This window comes from Pseudophryne corroboree, chromosome 2 (genome assembly GCF_028390025.1).
Source record: "Pseudophryne corroboree isolate aPseCor3 chromosome 2, aPseCor3.hap2, whole genome shotgun sequence".
Classification (NCBI taxonomy): Eukaryota; Metazoa; Chordata; class Amphibia; order Anura; family Myobatrachidae; genus Pseudophryne; species Pseudophryne corroboree.
In genome coordinates, this window is record NC_086445.1 from 603428261 (window position 1) to 603452926 (window position 24666).

Sequence of the window (24666 nt, forward strand, 5' to 3'; positions counted from 1 at the left end):
GCATATTAAGAAGTAATGCATGTTGACGTAAAGCTGAAACCAACCAGAAGCACAACAGTAACTAAATTGTGGCTGTCTTCAACCCCATACAGATCCAGACATCATGCTCCAGGATACCCAGCAGGAAACTGACTTGCAGCAAACGTTCACACTCCACCTGCAAGCGATTGATAATAACCAGCCAACCACGCCGGCTGACATAACTCAACCATCCCAAACAACCCACACCCCCCAATTGAGCCCAACACCACCCCAGCCACAAATGGGACCAGAGTTTTGGTCCAGTTGCGCCACACAACAGGCACAAAACTATGCCTGTCTCAACACACACAGCCAATATCTTGCCAGTCTGCCCCATCATCTACCTAGACTCAGTAGAAACTCAGGCAGACTGATTGTGCAACTTGGCAGAGTGGCCAATACCATGGAGCAGATGAGAGCTGACAACAGCCAACTGATAGCAAGTTTTCAGCGAATAATGGACGAACAACACCGCCATCAACAAGCCCTCATTCAAATTATCCAAAACAATCAATTAATTACAGAAAGCCTGTCCCGAATCATCACCAACAACACTGCCGCAACCACACAACTCACAGCAAGCCTCAACAACCTGAGCCAAAACATAAATGTGTTGGCATCCCAGCAACAAAGCTCAAGCTCAGGGACAACCACACCTAGCCAGACCCCAGTTACCTCCCCAGTTAGAAGATCCAGCAGAACCCGGCCCAATGTGCCATCACAATCCTCTGCACCCAGCAAAAAAACACCTAGGAAATGAGCAAGCCTGCATCAAAATATACAGTATTTTCAAATATATTTAAAGATTATCGATTTGTGACAAACCAAATTCAAGTGTTTAAGGTAATAAATTACTCAAACGCAATATGTGTAATGTTTAATTTGTTATTGACTGACAGTGTAAGACGAAAATGTTATTGACTAACTGTAAACAACATGACTAATATCAAACAATAACGCATCACAAACAGAATTCATAACTACATATATTTTAGGATTGGGGTTAGCCAATGTTGATTATGAAAAATTAAGACTTACCGGTAAAATAATGCAGAATCAGTTCTTGCCTTACCTGCCTCCCTACATCTGTACTCACACTGTCGCCAGATGTTTCTAACTCCTCTACTTGCTGACTGTTTTCTTCATCACCAACATCAGCCTCCTCCTCCTCAACATGTGGCAGATGTTGGCACAAACACATGTTATGAAGAAAACAGCACAGAACACAATCCTAGTCACCTTTGAGGGACTATACAACAAAAGCCCTGCAGACTTATCCAGACACCGAAACCTAGATTTCAGCACCACAAAGCATCTTTCTATCACATTCCGCGTGGACTTATGTGCATTATTGTAATTGTGTTCAGCAGGGGAATCGGGTTGGGACAATGGAGTAAGAAGCCAAGAGAAGCAGCCATATCCCCCATCACCTGAAAGACAGATATAGCCAACATTAGGACATGTGGTTTAGGCAAAAAATAGCTTACATAATGACGATGTTGAGGTTAACACACATACACACAACAAACTTGGAACATACCCAGCAGCCATCCATCAGGCATTTGTCCGGCCTCAAATTTATCAAAGAGGGATGACTGACGATGAAGGAGTCACGGCAGCCGCCAGGGTAACCCGCAACAACACTCATAATTTTTAGATTTGCATCACAAACCACCTGGACATTAGTGGAGTGGGCCAGATGTCTATTGGTATAAATGTATTGCCTGCCCCTAGGTGGTCTCAGCTCAACGTGTGTGCAATCTATGGCACCCAGCACATTGGGCATGCCAGCAAGCTCATAGAAAGCTACCCTGACTGCAATGCACTGCGACTCCTGGGTAGGGAAGCAGATAGAGGCATCTATGTGTGTATCCAAAGCATCCAAAACCTGAGTGGACATTACAAAATATAAGGTGAGTGTCATGACCTGTAATAAATACAATACTGTGTTTTATTACATAACAGAAGCACCACTTAGACATAGAAGCGTATTTATGTTTGTTTTAACTCACCTGATTTAAATATTTAGAAAAGGTGGGCTGGGAGATACCAATTACATCCCCAGACACAGCCTGAAAGCTGCCAGTAGCCATAAAGTGCAACACAGCCAGGAGTTTGTGCAGGCCTGAGACAGAGCGAGAGCGTGCTGTCTCAGGGTCTAGGTCCAGTTTGACAAGGTCATACAGACGGAAAATGTTGTTTCTATTGAGCCGGAACATCTGTATGACCTGGTCATCGGCCTATGCGTTTAAATTTAAACGCCCCCTAAAAAAACGAGGCCTGCGCAGCCTCCGCGGCACCTGGACAACCTGCTGACCATGTTCAGTTTTTTGGCCCTGGTTTATTGTAGCCTCATGGAGCAGTCTCAGGTATCCCCCAGCAAACAAGAAATCAGTACTACACACGGCAGCAGTCATTTCAGAGTGAGAGATTTGAAAAATGTGCTTAGGTCCCTTTTAAAGGGCCAAAAATGCAGGTGGGATTAATGTAGAATTGGAAACACATGTAAACACGCTTCTCAAAAGCAGGTCTATTTATTTCCAGACTTTTTTTACGATTCGCTTTTTTTCACGTCCGCCAATGTACTTTCACGGTAGAGATTTCAAATACGAATGTATAGTAAATTACCGAGTTGGATACCTAAACAGCCGCGTTTGACCAATGGTGTATTCATTCGTATTTTTTTTCTTTGACTTCCCAAAAAAATACGAATGACCTCATCACTGCCGTGATTTGAGTTTAGTAAATTCCCGAGATGACACTTTGAAGAAAAAACAACAAATCGGTCAAAATCGGGAGCTTAGTAAATATACCCCCAGGTGTCCATGCTTAACAGAATCCTCAAGTGGCCTTGGGACGATAGCGCAAAAAAAAAAGGATTTAAATAGAAGAACATGCACTGTGCCTTCCAATATGTTGATGATTCATCATCCAACCATATCTCCCAACATGGCCTGCTGGAAATAAACGTAGAAGTTGGCTCTTTGTCTCATTGATCGCTTCTCCCCTTCTCTCATTTCTGACCAACACTCAAGTTCCCCGGGTTTATACTGTACCTGAAGGCATTTAGGTGCTGGTTTGAGGATATTGTTTCATTGGACAGCTAGTGAATAGCGTGAAACTGAGACATTTTAGATATTAGCTTAGTGTGGAGCCTCCCTCCAGCTGAAGGGGTTCACTACGATATGCCGGCGGTCGGGCTCCCGGCGACCAGCATACCGGCGCCGGGAGTCCGACCGCCGACTTACCGAAAGTGTGGCGAGTGCAAATGAGCCCCTTGCGGGCTCGCTGCGCTCGCCACGCTATGGGCACGGTGGCGCACTACGTGCGCCACGCTATTTTATTCTCCCTCCAGGGGGGTCGTGGACCCCCACGAGGGAGAATAAGTGTCGGTATGCCGGCTGTCTGGATCCCGGCGCCGGTATACTGTGCGTCGGGATCCCGTCAGTCGGCATACTGAAGACCACCCAGCTGAAGAGTAGAAATACCTACAAGTAGGCCACTTCATCTATGCCACAAAAGGTTCCAGGCATGCTTCGTCGGTACTACACCACTTTTGAACAACTGTGTTTCGCTCCCAAAAAAGTGACTCATTCAACATCTCAATTATATAATTTGATCCTGATAGATTCTTCCCCTAGACTTCCTTATTTCACTGCTGCTTAGGAACATAAATAATGCTGCCAAAACAGTCACACAGCCTGCTGGTGCTCTGCTTCTCCTCCAACCATGCTGGATTGGTTCACCAAGGTTTACACTTTCATGGATATAGAAGACGTTTTTTCCTCTGGTGTGAACACAACTGAATTCTTTCGGGATACATGTTTGCGCCGGCTGGATTTAAATGATTGGCCTACAAATCCCATTTCACTTAATCTCCTTGATGATCGTCTGTTTGCAAATATGGTACACCCTCTTGCCCCGTTTTACATCTATTATAAAGTTGTCTCTGTGACCAAGCACTTCCTCTTTATAATGGTACTTTGCCATGGCATCGAGGAGTGTATCTTTTTAGGTTCTCGCCAGGGGCGTCAGAACGTTTTTGGTTGGGGGGGGTCAAGATAAAATCACAGTTTGGCGCCCCTAGCTCCTGGCCACTTTAGACAGGTCTCTTGCACCTGTATGGAACTCTATGGAGCAGCTGGGAGTGGCCCCCTTGTATACATTACACCTGGTAGAGCCCCTTATACACATTATGCCAGGTAGAGCCCATTACACACATTATGCTAAGTGGAGCTCATTATACACATTATGCCTGATAGAGCCGCTTGTACACATTACACCTGGTAGAGCCTCTATACACATTATTCCAGGTAGAGCCCATTATACATATTACACCAGATATAGCCCATTATACACATCATGCCTGGTAGAGCCCATTACACATGTTACACATTATTCCTGGTAGAGCCCATTACACATGTTACACATTACACCTGTAATTACATATGTTACACATTACACCCGGTAGAGCCCATTATACACATTATGCCTGGTAGAGTCCATTACACATGTTACACATTACGCCAGATAGAGCCCATTATACACATCTACTAGTTAAGTGCCTCCTCCTCCTCCTCCTCATTGCTCATCTCCCTACTGCTTCCCCAAGGCAATGCAAAGGTCATGAATTTGGGATTGAACTGTAAGCAGGTGATGGGTCCGGTGTGCTTGCCATCCAGTATGGCCACTTTCATGCCGCTCTCTCCATTCCATACATGGATCTTGCCATCTTCCGACCCGATCATAATGAACCGAGAATCCGGGGTGAAAGAAGCTTCTAGTGTAACCGTTTTACTGCTGTTATAACCCCCAAAGGTGTGTAGCACGGCCCCTTTAAATGCATCAACCAGCCTCAGGAAGCCGCCATTGGTAGAGAGAATAATTAATTTTCCATCGTTGCTAAATTTGAGTGACGTCCATTCGCAGGTGCGGTAATAGTTCATCATGAAGGTGGCAAACAGACCTTTATCAAAAGAGCAAAGATCATACAGATTCACCATCTCGGAATTAACTCCTGCAGCAAAAATAAGACTCTTTGGATCAAATGAGCACACTAGCTCCCCTGTAAGTGCATCAGACCCTGACAGTTGGGAGACTGGAGGTCCCACAGGCGGATAGTTTTATCCAAGGACCCAGAAATAAGCGCATCGTCCACCGGAGACATAGATAACGCAACAGCCCTTTTATTGTGGCCTGGGAAATGTCGGCTATAGTTATTATCATGAAGAGAGAGGTACCGGGTGGCATCATTAATTTTGTTGGAGCTATAACCATGGTATTTTCTGCATGTGTGTATCGGATGAGATCCACACAGTACTTCTTGCTGTACAGCGTCCTCTTGGGTTTGCCCTCTTGGCAGTCATACAACATGATGGAGTCATTGTCGCAGCTGGAAATGACTGTCTCCCTGCCAGGACTGAAGTCAAAGCAGTTGTTCTTATAGGAGTTCTCACGGAAAACCTTTGCCACCCGGAAGCTGTGCAGCACGTTGTCGGTCAGCTTCATGGCTGCCCCGATGCAGAAGGACCACAGAATATGGAGGTGCAGGCAGGGGCATATTGGGATCGAAAACCTGCTCGGGAAATTTATGGAAGCAGCCCTAATAGGGGTGGGGTCGGGGGGGGGGGGGTGAAGTCTGTCAAGTGGGTGGGATTACTGCTCATAAGGCACGAGTATAGGTATGTATGTAAAGTGTGCGCAGCAGGCGCGCTGCGAAATTTTAGGGGCGTGGCCACATAATAGTGCCAATTCACATTACACCACACAGTAGTGCCGCTTATACACATTGCACCGGGTAGAACCTCCAATACACACTGCGCAAGGTAGAGCACATTCTACACTTTGCGCCAGGTAGAGCACGTTCTACACTTTGCGCCAGGTAGAGCACGTTCTACACTTTGCGCCGGGTAGAGCACGTTCTACACTTTGCGCCGGGTAGAGCACGGTATACACTTTGCGCCAGGCGGACCACATTATTACACACTGCACCAGGTAAAGTACATTATACACATTGCACCAGAAAGAGCACGTTGTACACTTTGTGCCAGGCAGAGCACATTATACACATTGCACCAGGCAGAGCACATTATACACATTTCACCAGGTAAAGTACATTATACACTTTGCGCCAGGCAGAGCACGTTATACACTTTGCGCCAGGCAGAGCACATTATTACACATTGCACCAGGTAAAATACATTATACACATTGCACCAGAAAGAGCACATTGTACACTTTGTGCCAGGCAGAGCACATTATACACATTGCTCCAGGTAGAGCACATTCTACACTTTGCGCCAGGTAGAGCACGTTCTACACTTTGCGCCAGGTAGAGCACGTTCTACACTTTGCGCCAGGTAGAGCACGTTCTACACTTTGCGCCGGGTAGAGCACGGTATACACTTTGCGCCAGGCGGACCACATTATTACACACTGCACCAGGTAAAGTACATTATACACATTGCACCAGAAAGAGCACTTTGTACACTTTGTGCCAGGCAGAGCACATTATACACATTGCACCAGGCAGAGCACATTATACACATTTCACCAGGTAAAGTACATTATACACTTTGCGTCAGGCAGAGCACGTTATACACTTTGCGCCAGGCAGAGCACATTATTACACACTGCACCAGGTAAAGTACATTATACACATTGCACCAGAAAGAGCACATTGTACACTTTGTGCCAGGCAGAGCACATTATACACATTGCACCAGGCAGAGCACATTATTACACATTTCACCAGGTAAAGTACATTATACACTTTGCACCAGGCAGAGCACATTATTACACACTGCACCAGGTAAAATACATTATACACATTGCACCAGGAAGAGCACGTTGTACACTTTGCGCCAGGCAGAGCACATTATACACATTGCACCAGGTAAAGCACATTATACACATTGCACCAGGCAGAGCACGTTCTACATATTGCACCAGGTAGAGCACGTTATAGACATTGCACCAGGTAGAGCACATTATACATATTGTACCAGTTAGTTGTACAGCACTTACTGACTGTCACACAACTGGTGTGTGACGCAGTCAGAATTTGCTGGTTGCTAGCTCCTGCTATGCATGCTAGCTGCAGCAGCCACAAGTCCATTGTGCAGTGTGCTTGCTGTGACGGCCCGGGCTGGAGGGGAGGCGGAACGCGTGATGCGGCTGGAAGGGAGGTGGAGTCGTCAGTAGTGACTGACGGCTCAGAGTACTATGCATTATGGAGAGGAGGGGTTGCTGCGCATGTGCAGAAGCTAAGACGGTGGCAATTTTCAAAGTGCTTCACTGAGCTTCTGTGCATGCGCAGAAGCTTTCAGTGAACGGTGCCCCAATCGTGGCTGGCGGCCTGCATGGGGGTAGCGGGCAGCCAATGAGGGGATGACCGGACCGGCCAAATAGAATCCGGTCCGGTGTCCCGGCATGCCAATCCGCCGCTGGGAATAACTTTCCTGATACTGCAGCTCTCCCTGGCACCCAGTTCACACTGTACGGTCAAGGTGCATACAATCGGTGAGATTCGGGCTAACCCCGATTCTCACTGTGTGATAGGGACTAGGTTGGTATCGCAAGCACATAATGGCTGTGCTTGTGATACTGACTATGTGCGATTTTGGCTAAGTGTAAATTTTGGCTACGGCTTTAATTCCGTGGCTCCGGCAGCACGCTTCATTGCTGTGAATCGGGCTTGCGTGGCTCCAGCAGCACGCTTCATTGCCAAGGCTTCCTGCTTGCATGAGCTGCACATGCGCAGAAGCTCTAATCATGGCAGCAGCAGCAGCCGCATATATATGAACCGGCCAAAGCGTGGGGGGAGCACGGCCGCTGGAGTTAGCAGGGGGTGGGGGGGGGGCGGGGCGGCCGACCAGTGGACTGTCCCAGCATTCTGGTGACCTAATCCGTCGCTGGGTGCAGAAATACAGGGTATAGGGGGGTGCACCTGAGGTAATGGAAGGGGGGGGGCTGAGGATGGGGAGTTATTGGGGCATGGGGGGGAGGTGATGGGGCACAGTGGGGGCAGGATATGGGGGCACAAGGAGAGAGGGGAGGTGTTGGGGCACAGAGAGTTGGGGGAGCTGTTGGGTCACAGGAAGAGGGGAAGTGTTGGGGCACAGAGAAAGGTGGAGGTTTTGGGGCACAAAGAGAGGGGGATGTTGGGGTACAGATATGGGGGCGCAGGGAATGGCCTGAGCAGTAATAAGAATCCTCACCCTGTCCCTCCCCTAGCTTTCAGGCACTGTGTGGTGATTGGTACGCACCCCTGGGGCCGATGGCTGGGAGTGACTGAGCTCGGGTTCCCGGAGGTCGGCACATGGGGATGGCAGTGACCAGCGGCTCAGAGTTGGCGCCTCCCGCCCGTGCTCAGACACTGCAGGAAACGAGGTGGGGGGTGGAGTGCACGGGGAATGTAGCTTCAGTGCTGCCCGCTGTGTAAATTTATAGTAGCAGTGCAGGACTCACCGCTGCTAATACAGCGCGGGCAGCGCTGAAGCTGGTGGCTGAGGCTGCACAGGCGTGCGGGTCCGGGTGGACTGGTTGGCGCCTCTCTCATGTTTTGGGGGGGGGGGGGGGGCGAGCTGCCCCCTTGCCCCCCCCCCCCCCCCCCATTCCAATGCCCCTGGTTCTCGCCCCATTTGTTATGGACTGTTTGTGCTTTACTTATTACCTCCCTCCCCAACCTTCTTTGTTACCCCCTTCCCCCTTTTAAGTATTTTTCATACACTATACTGTTGTCACATTTGTTTATCTGTTACTGTACTGGCATAAGTAATTTGTTTTATACTGCTAGCCCTGCTGTATGCCTTGTCTGCAACTCTTCATTAAAGAAAGTTTGTTCTAAAGAGAGAATTAGATATAACAGTAGACCACTCCTGAGGCAGCAGTGGGTGGGGTGGATACAGGATATGTGCAATGCTGGTCTGCCCCACCCCCTCTCCCTCCATGGCCGCATAATCAAAAAAGTCCCCCAGTCTGCACTTTTTAAATAGAAGTGGAATCGCCAGGCGCACTAAAATTTTGCTGTGGTGTCCGGCAATGCATTTTCCTGCCTGACGCCAGGGCCGGGCTGCGCATCTGGCACTTCTAGCATATGCCAGGAGTGTGCATCTCCAAGAAATTGGGAGTGTGCCGCGAGTCCATGCCCCCTGACTCACGGTGCGCCGTGTCCGTGCTGTCCCCTGTGATGTGCACGCACTGAATGCAGGGGTGGGGGGGTGTTCACAAATGCCAGGGCCGATTAGGAGCCCCAGTCCGTCCTTGAGTGACGCAGTTGGTTTCTCAGATATTTCATACAACTGTAGGCTGCAAAATACATAATCAGAAACTGTATTTTAGATTATCTGTGATGGGAGAAGGAGAATATCAACTACTTTAAGTGACAACTAACAGTATCCAAAAAACTACCATAGTAGCATACCTCCCAACATGACCCTCTCCAGAATGTTCTGCTCCTGGACTTCCCTCTTAATTTCTGATTGCCATCACCTGTGCTGAAACACTTTTCTTATCCATTAACCTGTTCTACACAGGTGCTGGCAATCATAGATTAAGAAAAAAAGTCCAGAAGCAGAGCATTTTGTCCCTTCATGAGAGGGTTATGTTGGGAGATATGTACTGTAGAGATGTGCGGCGGGCACTTTTCGTGTTTTGGTTTTGGTTCTGGTTCCATGCTCGTGTTTTGGATCTGGATTGGTTTTGCCAAAACCACCCTTTCGTGTTTTGGTTTTGGTATAAGATCTGGATGATTTTTGAAAAAAACATAAAAACAGCTAAAATCACAGAATTTGGGGGTAATTTTGATCCTACGGTATTATTAACTTCAATAACATTCATTTCCACTCATTTCCAGTCTATTCTGAACACTGAACACCTCACAATATTATTTTTAGGCCAAAAGGTTGCACCGAGGTGACTGTATGACTAAGCTAAGCAACACAAGTATGCGGCACAAACATCTGGCCCATCTAGGAGTGGCACTGCAGTGTCAGACAGGATGGCACTTTTAAAAGATAGGCCCTAAACAGCACATCATGCAAAGAAGAAAAAGAGGTGCAATGAGGTAGCTGTATGACTAAGCTAAGCGAAAGTGTGTGGCACAAACAACATGGGACGTGCTGGAATTTGCCCAGATGTAATACACGCACAATATTGGTGGCACAGGAGAGCGTACCCCTAAACCACACACACACACCAAAGCCTGTAAAATTAATTTGGATAATAATAACCCTTTTATTAGGAGCTTTTATAATAATATGCAGCACAGGCGAGCGTACCCCTACACCACACAGGGCAAACCCTGTAAAAATTATTTGGATAATAATATAAGTGATGTATATAACCCTTTTATTTGGAGTAAATAATATACAGCACAAGACACCACCACTGGACTGATGCAGCACAAGACAGCACCACTGGACTGGACTTATACTGCAGTACCCCTGGATTTGTACAGCAGTGTCAGACAGGATGGCACTTTAAAAAACTAGTCCCCAAACATCACATCATGCAAAGAAGAAAAAGATATGCAATGAGGTAGCTGTTTGACTAAGGTAAGCGAGACAAGTGTACGGCACAAACACCTGGTCCATCTAGGAGTGGCACTGCAATGGCAGACAGGATGGCACTTAAAAAAAATGGTCCCCAAACAGCACATCATGCGAAGAAGTAAAAGAGGTGCAATGAGGTAGCTGTATGACTAAGCTAAGCGACACAAGTGTGCGCCACAAACACCTGGCCCATCTAGGGTTGGCACTGCAGTCCCACTGCACTAATGGTGGATACCAGACGCACTTCTAACACCAGCATAGTTGTTATGGCCTCAGTAATCCGCTTTGCAACAGGATGACTGCTGTCATATTTCATCTTCCTCGCAAAGGACTGTTGGGCAGTTAGTTGCTTAGTTGAAGTAGTACAAGTGGTCTTCCGACTTCCCCTCTGGGATGACGATCGACTCCCAGCAGCAATAACAGCAGCAGCAGTAGAAGGAAGTGGTTCTTGATCTTTCCCTATTTTATCCTCCAAATTTTTGTTCTCTATTTTTCTGGAGTTATATAACAAAATGCAGCACAGGAGAGCGTACCTCTACACCACACAAGGCAAACCCTGTAAAAATTATTTGGATTAAATATTAATAATCCCTTTATTTGGATTAAATAATATACAGCACAGGACAGCACTACTGAATTTATATGGCAGCACCACTGGACTGGATTTATACAGCAGTACCACTGGATTTATACGGCAGTATCACTGGACTGGATTTACACGCCAGTACCACTGGATTTATACGCCAGTGTCACTTGATTTATACTCCAGTATCACTGTATTTTTACGCCAGTACCACTGGACTTATACACCAGTATCACTGGACTTATAAGGCAATATCACTGGACTTGACTTATACGGCAGTACCACTGGAATTATACACCAGTACCACTGGACTGGATTTATACGGCAGTATCACTGGACTTATACGGCAGTATCACCGGACTTATACGGCAGCACAGGGACACCACCACTGGACTGATGCAAGACAACACAGCACCACTGCAATGGACTGCACTTATACAGCAGCACTGGACATATGGCAGCAGAGGACACCACCACTGTGACTGGACTGATGCAGCACAAGACACCACCACTTGACTAATGCAGCACAACACAGCACCACTGGACTGGACTTATACAGCTATACTGTACATATGGCAGCAGAGGACACCATCACTGTGACTGGACTGATGCAGCATAAGACACTACACTGGACTGAGAAGCACAAGACAGCACTGGAATTGCCACCCCACTTTCCCTCCCGCACTGACACTGAGGACGGAGACACGTCCTCGTGTTACACTCTCCGGGACTGGAATGAAAATGGCGGCGACGCGCGGCTCCTTATATGGAATCCAAACCCCGCAAGAATCCGACAGCGGGATGATGACGTTTTGCCTCATTCTGGTTTCCGAGTCAGGCGGGAAAACCCGAGCCGGGCTCAGATCCATGCTCGGGTAGTGAAATCCGGTAGGGTTCGGTTCTCAGGGAACCGAACCCGTTCATCTCTAGTATGTAGTAGTGTCATGAACCCCTTGGGTGAAGTAGCACAAGTGCAAAACACAGAAACAAAACACAGCTGCTAGGCTGTTAACCAACCAGCCCCGCTCTAGCCACATAATACCTATCCTCTACTCCCTTCATTGGCTGCCTATAAGATGGCGAATCATCTTCAAGATTGGCTTACTGAGTTTCAAAGCACTACATGACCAGGGCCCAAGGTATCTGAAGCAGCTTCTGATCCCATACTGCCCCACTCGATTTCTGCAATCTGTAGATGAAGGACTTTTAGCAGTACCTAGAATCACCCGTAATTCATCTGGGGGTCGAGCTTTTAGTTATGCGGCTCCGACTCTATGGAACTCACTTCCCCGCACGGTGTGAGAGGCCCCAACTATGTATCCTTCAAAAGTAGACTCAAGACTTTCCTGTTTACTCAAGCATTTCCATAATGTCCCTTTAGTATCTACATGCTTCTGTATTTTATGAAAAGCTGTTCTGTACTTCATTATTTTCTGTATTATATTATGCTATGTACAGTATCTGTTAAGCGCCTTGAGTCCTATTGGAGAAAGAGTGCTATATATATATATATATATATATATATATATATATATAAAATTGTTATTATTATTATTATTATTATTATTATTATTAAGTAGTCACATGGGATGGTAATATAAAAACATGATATTTATTATTAGAATTGGTAAAAAGACATGAAGGAAGTCCAGAATAAACACAAAATAAAGATAACTGTAGCAACTAAAGTCCCGGAACAATAAATAATAAACAAGCAGTTACTCAGAGTCCAAGATGTTGATGATGGCAGAAACAAACTAAAAGTTCCAGATATATAAACAAAGGATGAAACCTGGTAGGGAGAGGATCCAGTGCTTGCAGACACAAAGTCACAGGGCTCTCAGCAGCACTAGAGTCTGTAGACAATTGATGATCCAGCACTGAGGGGAGAAGTATGAAGCAGTAAAGAGTGGAGAAGTGAGCCAGTGGATAAGTTGCCCATGGCAATCAATCAGCTGCTACTTATAATTTTATAGAATGCACTTGATAAATGTTTCCTCAATGCTGATTGGTTGCCATGGACAACTTACCCACTGGCTCACTTCTCCACTCTTTACTGCTTCATTCTTCTCCCCTTAGTGCTGGATCATCAATTGTCTACAGACTCTAGTGCTGCTGGGAGCCCTGTGTCTTTGTGTATGCAAGCATTGGATCCGACAGCCCTAAATAGTCAGGAGTCAGGTGTAACCATTCTGGTGATTGGGCAATTAACTAAGAGGGGATGCAGTTAAAATAGCGGTCAGAAGACCGACGCCGGAATCCCAACTGCCTGTGAAATGCCGACAGATGGAATCCCGACAGCAGCCTGGTATTCCCACCCAGGTGGTGGGTCCACGCCAACACCCGCATGAGAATAGATCCTGTGGCAAGTGCAGCGAAGCAGGGATTCCGCAAGGCAGGATGCCACAGCTGAGATTACATATGTATTCCTTTAAGACCATTGAACAGAGTCAGATTGCACAAGGAAGCTGGTGACCCCTGGTGGCTGGGAATGGATACTGCCAGGAATCATGACAAGTAGATTTATGAAATGTCTGAGTTTCAGTATACCTGAACAATTCTAAACGGCTCTCAAGATGTAAAATAGAAAATGACACATGTAGAGTTGACACAAACATAATTTGCACTTTTTTATCCAACAAATTGTGGGCCTAAATCAGACTCTGAAGGTAGTGTGCAAAGATCACTATGAAGCAAATTTTTTCACAAGTGTGCATGCGTGTACGCCGTTACACACATGTGCAAGGTCTTAAACTGTTCTCTTCAGAACTCAGTTTAAGACCTAGAGGGGAGTGAGAACGGGGCGTCAATGCACTATTTAAGGTACGCAGTGCGGACAACACAGGCATGTGCAGACCGTTGCTGGGGTGGGTCACGGCAGCTGCATGACATCACACACAGCCGATGTGACCCAAAACATAGCGAGTAGCCATCTGCCATCGTAGCTAGGATGCGTAGGCAGAGGGCTACTCAAACCATTTGCCTAATTCAAACCTGATCGCTGTTGTGCAAAATCGCAAAGAGGACGATTATCGAACGACTGCGCATGCGTACGAATCGTAATGTGCACACGCGAGGTGAAACTGCGAAAAAAATCTTGCGTCTTTTTTGATCGCTAGGCATCCACAGATTGACAGGATGCAAATGTTTGGGGGTGGTAACTAGCCATTTTCTGGGAGTGTCAGGAAAAACGCAGGCATTCCCAATCATTTTCAGGGAGGCCGGGACGGAGCTGGGACGGAGCTGTGACGTTAGCTCCGGCCTGATCAGCCGGGTTTTTTCGCACTGTAGGAGTAAGTCCTGGGCTAGACAGACTGCACAGACTGGAAAAATCATTCGATTGTCAGTGAGTTGCGAACGGATTTGCAGCTGACCGGCGTTTGCAAAGCTTTTCGCACGCAGATTTGACGGGGAGGATTTTCACTCTGACTGGGCAGCGTATATCCAATTGCAAACCTCTTCAAATTCACAGAGGTGCAATCAGGTCTGGATTAGGCCCCTTACATAAGCATAGCCAGAGCCTGCACTGAGCGCGTCCTTCACGGCTCTCTGTGGGACCGGACCACCAGACCATCAGCCCTTTGGGCTGTCCAGCCCTGTACCATTGTTATTATACATCTGCTGGCACTAACCAATCGCATAAACTCCACCCCAAGGATAAACCAGGCGCATATGCTGTTGCGGAGCTGCATATATCCTGCAATATGGCAGTCTCTGCAAGTTATGCACATTACAAGATTTATTTTTCCGGGGCACTTGTGTTTCAAAATCAAATTCTGGCCAGTGACTATAAGGCAGAAATCAATAGGGAGCTGAAAGAGGACCAGATATAAAAGGCTTAAGTAGATACAAGTAGCATTTTGAAAAAAAAGCATGATAACATTCTGTCAGGCAGTGCAATCAGACAGTGTTTCCAAAGAAATCATGGAGACGTTAATCCAAATTCATCTCAAGACTGTTCTATACACAGTTACCAAACAAGATGCTGTAAATCCTTCATATTGGGGGTCATTCCGAGATTATCGTAGCTATGCTAAATTTAGCCCAGCTACGATCATTCACACTGACATGCGGGGTGACACCCAGCACAGGGCTAGTCCGCCCCGCATGTCAGTGCCGGCCCCCCCCGCAGAAGTGCAAAGGCGTCGCACAGCGGCAATGCCTTTGCACTTCAAGAGTAGCTCCCGGCCAGCGCAGCTTTAGCGTGCTGGCCGGGAGCTACTCGTCGCTCCCCGGCCCGCAGCAGCTGCGTGTGACGTCACGCAGCCACCGCGGACCCCCCCCCCCCCCACGGTCCGGCCACGCCAGCGTTGGCTGAACCGCGCCCCCTAAACGGCGGCTTAACGCCGCCGTCCAGCCCCCTCCCGCCCAGCAACCGCCTGTCTCAGAGGCGATCGCGAGGCAACGACGGCCATCTATCTGTATTCAATTTTGCCATCAGCAGTACAGCTACTGCCAACTTTTCTGTAGGACACAACCTACTTTTTTATTATTTATTATTTATTTTTATTAAAACTCCAATTACCATGATCTAACTCTCTCTGCACATGTTATATCTGCCCCATCTGCAGTTCACATGGTTTTGCCCAACTGCTAACAAATTTGCTGCTGCGATCAACTCTGAATTACCCCCATAGTGCCAAAAGGTGTGTCCTGGATGGATGAGACGTGCTATGCTCTCTGTGTATTGCAGGCTAAGAGGGAAGGGGGTGACTGTGCCTCGCCAGCTGCTGTGCCTCAAGTCACTACTGGCAGCAGTGCCCCTGGGATTATCAGCGCTGCTCTGTATCCAGCCTATGGCCGTCAGTCAGGGAAGACAGCACAGTCTCCCCTGTCTGCAAGACCCCCCCAGAACAGCAGTATTATACTGTGCTGTGCTTCCTATCTCTGCGCCCTAACCTCACCCACCTCCTCCTGGCCTCTCTATGTCTGCACCCTAACCTCACCCACCTCCTCCTGGCCTCTCTATCTCTGCACCCTAACCTCACCTACCTCCTCCTGGCCTCTCTATGTCTGCACCCTAACCTCACCCACCTCCTCCTGGCCTCTCTATCTCTGCACCCTAACCTCACCTACCTCCTCCTGGCCTCTCTATGTCTGCACCCTAACCTCACCTACCTCCTCCTGGCCTCTCTATCTCTGCACCCTAACCTCACCTACCTCCTCCTGGCCTCTCTATCTCTGCACCCTAACCTCACCCACCTCCTCCTGGCCTCTCTATCTCTGCACCCTAACCTCACCCACCTCCTCCTGGCCTCTCTATCTCTGCACCCTAACCTCACCCACCTCCTCCTGGCCTCTCTATGTCTGCACCCTAACCTCACCCACCTCCTCCTGGCCTCTCTATCTCTGCACCCTAACCTCACCTACCTCCTCCTGGCCTCTCTATGTCTGCACCCTAACCTCACCCACCTCCTCCTGGCCTCTCTATCTCTGCACCCTAACCTCACCTACCTCCTCCTGGCCTCTCTATGTCTGCACCCTAACCTCACCCACCTCCTCCTGGCCTCTCTATCTCTGCACCCTTACCTCACCCACCTCCTCCTGGCCTCTCTATCTCTGCACTCTAACCTCACCCACCTCCTCCTGGCCTCTCTATCTCTGCACCCTAACCTCACCTACCTCCTCCTGGCCTCTCTATGTCTGCACCCTAACCTCACCCACCTCCTCCTGGCCTCTCTATCTCTGCACCCTAACCTCACCCACCTCCTCCTGACCTCTCTATCTCTGCACCCTTACCTCACCCACCTCCTCCTGGCCTCTCTATCTCTGCACCCTAACCTCACCTACCTCCTCCTGACGCCCTGCATCCTAACCTTACCGTGCCCAGCCAGCTCGGTACACAGCCAGGTAGGTACCAGTGACAAGATAGTAACAAGTACAACACAGGAACAACATTACTGATTCTTAATACACTTAGGAATTTCACAACACATTAGTCTTAAGGTGGGTACACACTAATAGATATATCTGCAGATCAATTGATCTGCAGATATATCTATGTACGGATCGAGCACTGTGTTCAGCATACACACTGCCCGATCCGTCGGGGACTGAGGTCATGAACTGGGCGGGCGTGTATACAGTTCAGCTGTCAATCACCGCCGGCCACCGCAGCATGTGTACGGGCGGTCGGCCGACCGCCCCGTACACACACAGCGACGCACCAATATATCGGTAGATATATTGGCCGTCTGCTGTGCTGCGGGGCTGACGCGATACGTCTGTGAACGACGGAGTTCACAGACGTATCGGCCGTACACACTGGCCGACGGTCCCGCGATATATCGGCCGTTCAAGAGAACGGCCGATATATCGACCAATGTGTACGGGCCTTTCGTTACACGCTGGTTACAATAATTTGAAATGCATAATAGTTGAGCGCAGGAATCCTGCACCCTACCCAGTATTTTTCACAATGTGCATTTTTTTTAATGTGGATGTGATAATTATTTTTTGCGTAAATTCGCAAATGAAAGAGGTGGAAGCTTATGCTATCACACCGCTTCCTGGTTTGGCTCCTCGGCTCACACTGCGTATGCGATACTTTAAACTTACATTTATTTCATACTTACATGGTCCCGCTGTCCAGAAATAGTCCAAAAGGCACATTTTAACATAATAAATAGACATGCAAACGTTTCATTTAATAAAAATAAAAAATTATTAACTGAAAACATCGGTCGGCCTGACCCTGCGAATGCCAAATACCGGTGCCCAGCGGCACTGAATCCCAGGCGAGATCTGCCGTGGCTCTGTGTTCTGTATGCACAGTGCTTAATGGACTCAGGAGTCGATCTGTACTGTATACACTATTCATACAGAACACAGAGCCAGAAGGATTGAACATGAAGAGTAGCCAGCAGCAGTAGGCGAGCACTCAGGGGCACCAGGGAAGATACTGTTATAAGTGGGCACTGTGGCGCATATAGTGGTGACGGGTCATAAATTTTATCGGAGGGGGCCACACTAGCCTTAATCCGGGCCTGCACAGCAGTGATCTCGATTTTGACCGCATTCAATAGTTACATGATTTTTCTTCTTCTACTGCCATCTACTGGCTTCTTGAAGCAATATCTAATTTCTCAATTTTATTTGTTTTCCTGCAATTCATGCTTATCTTAACGGGCAGTGGTGTATCTATAATGGGTGCAGAGTGCGGGTTCAGGGGGGCCCACACTGCATACCCTGCACCCATTTTTTCGATACCTGTCTGGAGTCATGCGTTGGTGGCATGAACGGTATACAAGTCATCAGGAAAATGGCACAGTGCCCATTTTCCCTGCATTTTGCAAATATTCAATACGGAAATTGTCAGGAAAATGACAGCAGTGCCATTTTCCCATAGACCTGCGCCTCTAGTAGTGAAAGTCTACTGCGCTGCCACCTCCTCTCTTAATATGCCCCTGTGAATGGTATATTCACTTTTATCTTTACCATTACTTTTCCCCTTGACTACACTAGTCTATAGTCAAAATGCTTTCAAAGCTATATATATATTTATTTATTTTTGTAAGTTTTTTTTACAAATTCTGAGTCACTGATAATGATAGATAAAATTGTTGATTAGCTCTACTTTTCAAGGTACTGTAATGGGGATAGTGAGCCATCAATTCCATTGGGTTATGCAGCCCACATTAAAGAAACTTATGATAACATAAAGCAGTTGTTGAGGTGCGTTAACTATGAACAACATCAGTGGCAGCTCTGTGGCGACTTGAAGGTTGTTGCTTTTGTTATGGGTTTGCAGGGTGGATATACAAGCTACTGCTGTTTTCTATGTGAATGAGACGGGTGTGCAATAAATTCCCACTACATCAACAGAGACTGGCCATCACTGGAGCCTAGGAAGAAAAACGTTTAGCATCCACCACTTGTTAAATCCTTTGCCTTTAAAACAGCATCTATTCTAGGTACACTTGCACACAGTTTTTGAAGGAACTTGGCAGGGAGGTTGTTCCAAACATCTTGGTGAACCAATCACAGATCTTCTGTGGATGTAGGCTTGCTCAAATCCTTCTCTCTCACAATGTAATCCCAGACAGACTCGATGTTGAGATCAGGGCTCTGTGGGGCCCATATCATCACTTCCAGGACTCCTTGTTCTTCTTTACACTGAAGATAGTTCTTCAGTTGTTGTATGTTTGAGGTCGTTGTCCTGCTGCAGAATAAATTTGGAATCAATGAGACACCTCCCTGATGGTATTGCATGACAACAACCCCAAACATGGAGAGATGCTCATTCTGCTGCCCTGCAAAGTCCCGTCAACAAGGCCTCAGCCCTCTTTGCCAAAAAAGTTGTCACTATATGAGTAGAATCTTAGAAACTATGGGAGAGATGTAGCAAAGCTTGGAGAGAAATAAAGTACCAATCAATCAGCTCCTAACTGCATTATTTCACAGCATGTAAAAATAGGATTTTAATACCTACCGGTAAATCCTTTTCTCGTTATGCATAAGGGATATTGGGGAAAACTAGTACGATGGGGTATAGACGGGTCCAATGCAGCCAGTGCACTTTAAATTTCTTCACTGGGCGTGCTGGCTCCTCCCCTCTATGCCCGCTCCCACAGGCAGTTATAGGTAAAAACGTGCCCGAAGGAGAAAGGACATATATGAGAGAAAGAACATGATAACAAAGGGTGGTGAGATTTACACACCAGCACACCACTAACATATAACAACCGGCAACGGCTAGTAACAACAACAGCAAACAGCTGAACAGGTAACTATAGAACAAGAACCTGCAGAAAAGTCAACGCACGGAGGTGGGCGCCCAATATCCCTTATGGACTATGAGAAAAGGATTTACTGGTAGGTATTAAAATCCTATTTTCTCTAGTATCCATAAGGGATATTGGGGAAAACTAGACGTCCCAAAGCTTCCAGAACGGGCGGGAATGTGTGGAGACTGCTGCAGCACCGCCTGCCTAAACTGGGTATCCTCTTTGGCCAGGGTATCAAATTTGTGGAACTTCACAAAAGTGTTTTTCCACGATTAGGTAGCAACTCGGCATAGTTGCAAGGCCGAGACTCCACTGGCAGCCGCCCAGGAAGAGCCCACTGACCTAGTCGAGTGGGCCTTTAGAGACTTAGGAACAGGTAAGGCTACCAACACATAGGCCTGTTGGATAGTAAGCCTAATCCAACGAGCAATGTTCTGCTTTGATGCAGGGCAACCCTTCTTCTGCGCATCATAGAGCACGAACAAGGAATCAGTTTTTCTGACCCGAGCTGTACGCTTGACATATATCTTCAAGGCACGCACAGCATCCAATGCCTCCGGAGGAGCAGAAGCGTCAGAACTAGATGGAACTACAATAGGTTGATTCAAATGGAACGCAGAGACAACCTTCGGCAGGAACTGCTGTCTAGTCCGGAGCTCTGCTCTGTCCTCGTAAAAGACCAAGTACGGACTTTTACACGATAAGGCCCCCTATTCTGAAACACATCGAGCAGAAGCCAGGGCCAGTAACATCATCTTCTACCATTATCAGAGGTTCAAACCAGGAGGACTGTAGAAATTTCAATACTACATCCAAATCCCAAGGTGCCGTAGGCAGCACAAAGGGAGGTTGTATGTGGAGTATTCCTTGCAAGAAGGTCTGAACTTCTGGCAACACTGCCAATTTCTTCTGAAAGAAAATGGAGAGAGCTGAAATCTGGACCTTAATGGAACCCAGACGTAAGCCCTTATCCACACCAGCCTGCTGGAAACTTCCCAAGTGAAACACTGCAGGCGGATACGTGCGTTCCTCGCACCAAGAGACATATCTCCTCCAGATATGATGATAGTGTTTTGACATCACAGGTTTCCTGCCCTGAACCATGGTTGCAATAACCTTCTTGGAAAGTCCCTTGTGAGCTAGGATGTTCCGCTCAACCTCCATGCCGTCAAACGAAGATGCCATAAGTCCGGGTAGACAAATGGTCCTTGTTGAAGAAGATCTCTTCTGAGTGGTAGAGGCCAAGGGTCTTAGACGGACATGTCCAGAAGATCCGTGTACCACTCCCTCCGAGGCCAATCCGGGGCAATTAGAATTGTCTGGACACCTGGATTCCTTATTCGCTTTAGCACTCTTGGGAGCAGTAGTATCAGAGGAAACAGGTAGACCAGTCGGAACAGCCAAGGCGTCGCCTGAGGGTCCCTGGTCCGCTAACAATACCAGGGAAGTTTCTTGTTAAGACGAGAAGCCATTATGTCTATTTGTGAGCAACCCCACCGGTCGATGATCTGCTGGAACACCAGATGGTGGAGCCCCCCACTCCCCCGGGTGGAGATTGTGACGACTCAGGAAGTCCGCATCCCAGTTGTCCACACCCGGAATAAGGATTGCTGACATGGCTCTTGCATTTCTTTCCGCCCAGAGGAGTATCTTTGACACCTCTCGCATGCAGGCTCTGCATTTTGTCCCTCCTTGTCGCTTGATATATGCCACCGCCGTGGCGTTGTCCGACTGTACCTGGATCGCGTGATCCTTGAGCAGAGGAGAGACTTGAAGTAGAGCATTGTAGATCGCCCAAAGTTCCAGAATGTTGATTGGAAGGAGACTTTCGTAGGCTGACCACCTGCCCTGGAACTGCGCCCCTTGGGTGACAGCTCCCCATCCTTTCAGACCGCATCCATCGTGAGGAAGGTCCAATCCTTAATCCCGAAACTCCTGCCCTCCAGGAGATTGGAGAACTGTAGCCACCACAGGAGGGAAATCCTGGCCTGAGGTGACAGCTGAATCATCTGGAGATGCGATCCGGACCACTTGCTCAGGAGATCCAACTGAAACGTTCTGGCATGGAACCTCCCATACTGGATTGCTTTGTATGAGGCAACCATCTTTCCCAACAATCTTATGCAGAGATTTACGGACACTCGAGTAGGTCGGAGCACCAACCGGACCATCTCCTGAAGTGTTTTCACCTTGACCTCTGGTAGAAACACCTTCTGGGCCACAGTATCCAGCAACATCCCCAGGAACAGGAGCCTCTGAGTTGGCTCCAGGTGGGACTTCCATAAGTTGAGGATCCACTCATGGCCGGACAGAAGATGGATGGTGCGTTTGATATAGAGCAACAAAAGCTCCCTGGATCTTGCCTTTATCAGAAGATCGTCCACATTGATCCCCTGGACCCGGAGTTGAAGCATCATCTCCGCCATCACCTTCGTGAATACCCTCGGGGCTGTTGACAGGCTGAAGGGCAGTGCCTGGAATTGGAAGTGATCGTCCAGCAGGTCAAACCGCAGGTATGCCTGATGAGGAGGCCAAATCGGAATATGGAGATAGGCGTCCTTGACATCCATACCATAAATTTCCTGTTCTTCCAGGCCTGCAATCACTGCTCGCAGGGATTCCATTTTGAATTTGAACACCCTCAAATAAGGATTCAAAGATTTCAGATTCAGAATGGGTCTGACTGAATCATCCAGCTTCGGCACCACAAACAGGTTTGAGTAAAACCCCTTGCCGCATTGTGGCAGTGGTACTGGAACAATGACGTGGGACTGGACCAACATTCGAATAGCCTGTTGCAACGTAACTTGCATATCCTCCAAAGCTGGTAAGCTTGATTTGAAAAATCATTTGGGTGGGGGAAGGGGGGAGAGTACTGTTGAACTCCAGCTTGTAGCCTTGAGAAATGAGCTCCCGGACCCAGGTATCCTGGCAGGAGGTCTCCCAGACACTGCTGAAGTGACGCAGTCGAGCTCCCACCTCGAGTTCCCCATGGGGTGGGTGGGCACCGTCATGCTGAGGCTTTAGTGGAAGCAGAACTGGTGGACTGTTCCTGAGGACTGGTACTCGCAGGTTTTCTGGACTTACCTCTGGTGCCTGTAGCCGCATTGGAGGCACCTCTGGCCTTTGAGCGAAATGTGCGAGACCGACAGGACTGGACAGATGGTCCCGTATATGAACATCTCGCCGGCGGGGCCCCAGAGGGGAGAAACGTCGATTTCCCGGCAGTAACCTTGGAAATCCAGGCATCCAACTCAACCCCAAAAAGCAATTCCCCAGAAAAGGGAAGGGACTCCACATTACATTTGGATTCTGCATCCGCAATCCACTGAAGCAACCACAAGGCCCTGCACGCTGACACCGCCATGGCCGACGTCCAAGCATTTATGTTCCCCATCTCCTTGAGGGAATCACAGAGGACACGGGCAGTGTCCTGAATGTGTTTCAGGAGGGTAACCATGGTAACTAATGGCATATCCCCCGAGAGGCACCCCTGAATTTGCGAGGCCCAAGAATGAATGGCATGGGTCATCCAGGAACCTGCAATGACCGGTCTTTGTGAAAGGCTGGCTGCAGTGTATATAGATTTTAGAGTAGTCTCTATCTTTCTATCCCCAGGGCCCTTCATAGTAAAGGAGCCAGGGGCAGGCATCACCACCTTTTTAAACAGGTGAGAGACTGAGACATCCACCCCAGGGGGTTCCTCCCAAAATTATCTACTTTGAGGTGCAAATGGGAAAGTGCGAAAACTTTTTGGACGCTTGGAATTTTTTGTCTGGATTTTTCAAGGCCTGTTTGAATAAGTCATCTAACTCTGGAGATTCAGGGAAAGTGACATTGGGCTTGTTTTGTACAAAGAAAAACAACTGTTGTGAAGAGCATCCTCTAGAGGGAGCTGCAACACATCCCTTATAGCCAGAATGAGGGGTTCAATACCCTGAGTAGAATCGGGATACCCACTAACGGGATCCAGGTCATCCCCATCATCTTGTATATTATCATCTGTATCAGATAGCAGTGCAGGGTAACCACGCTTCTGGGGACCTGCATGAGAGAGGGGGTGGGGGGAAGGGGGGCTGTGCATCAGCCCTAGCAGCTAAATCTGCAACAGCTTGTTGCAGCACTTGAGTTTTTTTGCATATTAGCAGTGAGCAGAGGTGACACATCTGATATCATAGTCTTAAGAGACCCTAACCAGTGGGGCTCTGGACCCTCTCCCCCAGCCTCTTCACTAATCTGTGAAGATTGACTACATTGCTCACAGGAAACAGAGTCAATAGATCAGTCATTCCCAACCACGGTCCTCAAGGCACACCAACAGTGCAGGTTTTAGTGATATCCAGGCTGCAGCACAGATGGTTAAATCATAATAACTGAGCTACTAATTCAGTCACCTGTGTTCAAGCCTGGAGATCACTAAAACCAGGACTGTTAGTGTGCCTTGAGGACCGCGGTTGGGAATGCCCGCAATAGATAATGGAGAGAATCTGGTATGACAGATACTGCACAGCTTGTGCTTACCCATATTTCACAGTAAGTACAAAAACATACACAAACACACAGACAGTTATAATGCAAGCCTGCCCTACTGTATGTGAGAGGAGACACAGAGAGAGAGATGATACCAGCACACCCTGAGCTGCACAGCCCCAGTGAGACTGTCAGCTCTGTGATCACAGTAACACTAATAAATGCAGTCCTAAATAGGCACAGAATAGTGTACACAAGCGGCTCTCCCCCTTAGCTACGGAATCCGGTCTGAAGATCGACAGTGTCCAGGTCG

At 47.9% G+C, this 24666-nt stretch overlaps 1 pseudogene; it reads right to left on the reverse strand.

Annotated features, from left to right (window-relative positions):
- Positions 1–4574: 4574 nt before the first annotated feature.
- Positions 4575–5529, reverse strand: LOC135003426 (WD repeat-containing protein 82-like; annotated as a pseudogene).
- Between the last annotated feature and the right edge of the window lie 19137 nt (positions 5530–24666).